This window comes from Danio aesculapii, chromosome 16, assembly GCF_903798145.1.
Source record: "Danio aesculapii chromosome 16, fDanAes4.1, whole genome shotgun sequence".
NCBI classification, from domain to species: Eukaryota; Metazoa; Chordata; class Actinopteri; order Cypriniformes; family Danionidae; genus Danio; species Danio aesculapii.
In genome coordinates this window covers 498,075-502,642 of record NC_079450.1, presented here as the reverse complement: position 1 = coordinate 502,642, position 4,568 = coordinate 498,075, and positions in this window count along the sequence as shown.

Below are 4,568 nucleotides of genomic sequence, written 5' to 3'. Positions count from 1 at the left end.
GCTTTGTTCAATCCACTTAAAATTTAAAAATGTATTGTGTGGAACTCAATACACTTTTTTTTTTACAGTGTGTGCCTTTAATCATGACAAAAAGACACAATAACATTTTACTTTTCACAGAATATAGGAAAACAATTGAACGAAAAAAACGATTACAGGATATTAAAAAAAAAAAAAAATGCGAGAAAATTAACAATTGAATAAATAAAATATCCATGAATTGTAACTTAAAAAAAATTTTAAATCTTCATTTAAATAAATGAATAAATAAAAATATCCATACATTGCAAAACAAAAAAACAAGAAATACATTTAAATAAATCAATCAATAATTAATAATATATATAATAATAATATAATAAAACTCAAAAATGAAATTTTTTTGTTAAAATAAATAAAAATATCTAAATAATATTTTTATAATTTAAATAAATGAAAATAAATCAAAATATCCATAAATTGCAAAACTCAAAAATACCTAAATCCATTTTAATTTAAATTAAAGAAAAATATCCATAATTTGCAAAACTCAAAAATAAAATATAAATTTAAATAAAAATATCCATTAATTTCAATACTCAAAATAAAAAATTGTCATTTAAATAAATTAATATCTATAAATTGCAAAACTCAAAAATAAAATAAAAATAAATAATTCATAAATTTATTTATTTTGCGGTGACGGCCGGTCAGACTTGACAAAATGGCACCGAGCAGCTTTAATGGCCCAGTTACCAACAAACATTTTTAAATGTACACCGTCTAAAACACTTTAATCCCAGAGGATTTTCAGTAAGTGCAAAGTACATGTTTGAGTCGAAGTCTCAAGCGACATATTTAAGTCTCGAGCAACATATTTAAAAGTAACTCTTGAGCTAAATCTGAGGGATTGTCACCACCACATTGACGCAAGTTCTAACATGAGTATAATGTATAATGCATTAGCACACAGCCCGAGTCTGGCTTCAGAAGGCTCATAAGTGGCTTGACCTGCGCTCACCCACACAGCGAGGTGAGTGGGATGGTGGTTATGTCAGCCAGTGGTCAGCCCAGGTTGGGAGGCTGATGGGATTAGAGGGATCCAGTTGAGCCTGGCGTTGTCTGGAAGACTGGGACCTGGTGCTAAGAGTGACTGAATGACTGACTCACAGGTGAGGCTTGTTTTAAATCCATGGCAACTTTAGGAGGAGCACAACCATTGCTCGCAGGTAGGGAGTGTTTTGTGTGCAGAGTTGAGTAACACTGGAACACACACACTAGTGCACACATACGCCCTAGTACAACCGCGTTAAGGAACAAAGCATTTTCTATTAAGAAGCTTATTGACACTATGGTAGAAAGCATTTTTTTTTTTTTTTCTTTTTTTTTTTGCTTTTTTGGCTCACAATGATGTTTTTATTGTTATTGTTTTTGGCAAATCCATGTTTTATATCTCCGTTTTGACTTCAGTGGTGGGAAAAAAGAAAAAAAAAAAAAACTTTAAAAACTGATGTAAACTGAAGATTTAAAAACTTTTTTATTGTTTAGTGGTGGTGCAGTGCAAAACATGCTTTTCTCACGTAGACAAATATCTAAAAACTTAAAATTTAAGAATTAATAATCCCATGACTAGGAAATCATTTCATTATCAAAGTAATTGAAATGGAGTACATCTGTAGCTTCTGTAATGCAGTTAAAGTGAGCCTTAGTCATTTTTTTTATTTTTGAAATGTAATGTTGTAAAAGCTTTTTGGAGTGATCTAGCTTTTGTCATTCTAAAATTTTTGTGTTTATTTACAGTAATATATGATTTTTTTATTATGAAACACAATCCAACAGAGTCTTGAATATATAGTTATTTCTTTATTCTTTTGGCAAATTTAACATACACAGAAAGTCAACTCCCACATAAACAGTTTTTTGTATTGATTTTCATTCATTCATTCATTTTCTTTTCAGCTTTATTAATCAGGCGTTGCTACAGCAGAATGAACCACCAACTTGTCCAGCATATACATTCTTAAAATTATTGGATGTAGAAATGCTAAATGCCTTGTGGATTTTATTTTTATTTGCTTTTATTTTATTTATTTATTTAACTTACTTACTTAGCCGACTTGACTCACAAAATTTCACAAAATCCACACTGCAAAAAAATATACTTTTCTTGCCGTTTTGGTGTTGTTTCTACTCTAAATATCTAAATATTCTTAAAGCAAGAAGCATTTTTTAGATAAGCAAAAAATATTGTCCTGTTTTAAGAAATAATATAGTGTTATTCAAAAAAAACACAAATCTGTATTTAATCAAAGAAACATGGAATCTTGGTTAATTAAACTATGTGAAGCTTCCTTAAATGGATGACAGAAAGAGCTTAGCTCTGCTTTTCTTCTTTGCAGAGTTCTCGATTTTCGAAGTCATGATTGTGAGATGTAATCAAAGGCAATTTTTATGCACATTTTGTGAGTAAAGCCAGTTTTGTTATCAGCTGTAGTGTGTGTCTGAAATAAATTCCTCTTCGAAATTTAATTAAATTGTCATTATTTAGTCATGTGATTCTTAGTCACGTTGAATCAATAACAGCAATTAAATACTCTGTTTGTCCCGGAGTCTCTTCTTTGGGGCATATTTATAGTTTTGCACGAGAGTGCCCTTTGAGTTTTGCAAGAGATTTACTACTGATCACAGAAATGTGCTGACATGTTGTGCATGAGACTTGTAGCTTTGCTAAATCACAATTTTGATTTATATAATAACCCTAGTGAGATTAACAATCCACAGTTACAATACAGAATCTCGAAATTATATAAAAAAAATAAGTCATAATTAAGTTTTTTTTTTGTTTACCTAAATGTTGCCCAAGCTGGAAACCAAAGATTGAATTGGAACACAACTGAAAACTGCGAGAAATCAAAAAGCTCAAACTCCAACAGTCACAATTCCGAGATATAGAATTAAAAACTGAAAGACAAACTTGCAACAGCCACATAATAAAAGTCACAATTAAATTATTTTCCTCATTCTGTTAGCGCACCAGGGGCCTGTTTCAGTAAAGAATTTAACCAACTCGAAGTTTAAACTTGAACTCTCTGAGTTGATTTACCGAGAGATTAAAAACTCACAAGTTTTCGGTTTCAGAACAGCTGATCGGAGTTAGGTCAATCAACTTTGAGTAGACCAAGAGTTAAGCACGCACACCGCATCTATAAAAAGGCATTATCAATGGAGCGCAGATATTACAAGTGACTATGGCAACATCTGAAACAAGACATTTCAGCATTTCTTTCTCCAGCTGAACTTGATGTGCTCATGCAAAGTTATAGCAAATATTACCATACATTTAAAAAAAAGCAACACCACTGCCTCAGCGAAACAGAGACAGTTAGCGTGAAAAAATAGCTGTTCAAGTTAATGTGTAATTTTACATTTAAAGTATTTAAATAAGTATAAATTTAAGTATAATATAATTAATGTTATGTGTGACGTTTCAAAAAATTTTACACGTTCTCACTTTTATACACGTTGATAAGTTTTAATAGATTTAAAAGTGCACTTGTGTGTCTGCCTGCTATTATTGATCAAGTGATAGAGGTTGATATGACATTTAGAGTGCAAGCAGAACTAATAAAATAGTTTTAAGAACAAGTAATCATCCCCATTAATCTAGTTGCAGTACGTCAAAGTGAATTTAAGCTAATTATTAATTAAAAAAAGGACAAGCCATTCTCGTACATGACTTTTGTTCTTTGTGTGACTTAAAAGTAGGCAACAGCTATGTTTCCATTCAAAAAATATTAGTTAAGTTTGTGCAAAACTGGAATAACGCATAAAGAGAACAAAATCACTTCCTTATTAACTGGCAACAAGTATCACAGTAAAAATAGAATTTACTGCTGTAGAAGAAGCTGCGTCAATCTTTTCTTTATTTAATAAATGTACTTGCGCCTCAGAAGACAATGCTGACACACAATGAACGCGTGGGGGCGTTTGAATCCATTGAGACATGGAGAACAGACGTTCCTGACACGCTGCAGACGCTCTGGAGTTCATTAATAATATAATAATACTGAAAACGGTTCAGGCATTTTAGAATGACCAAAACAACTTTTCAGATAGTTTACAGTGTGCTCAGCCCGCTGGTTTGTCCATTCACACACATTTTTCATCATCATCTCTTTTAAACAAAACTTTAATGCACATACTGGAATTTGTTCAGTTAAAAGTGTTTCCATCGTAGTTTAGGCACATCTTTTCTTTTCATCGAATAAAAGTTTTAATTAGCTTCTCAGTTATGCCCATATTTTTAATGCGTATTTCAAAAGTTATTGGCATCATGACGATACCATCAATCATTTTCTATGCACACATCCAAATGAGCATTAAAAAAAGGTGGGTGGAAACTAAGGCTAAGGCGAGAAATACCGCTTTGTGCTTTAAAAAAGGGAGGAGTCCAACCGAAACTCTGAGTTTATAGAATAAAACCTGTTCCTGACCAGGTTAGGTTCACAGAGTAAGTTACCATGGTAACTGACTCTGAGTTAAAGTTCCCTCTCTTTCAGAAACAGGCTTGACTTTCCCAGCTTTCTCCA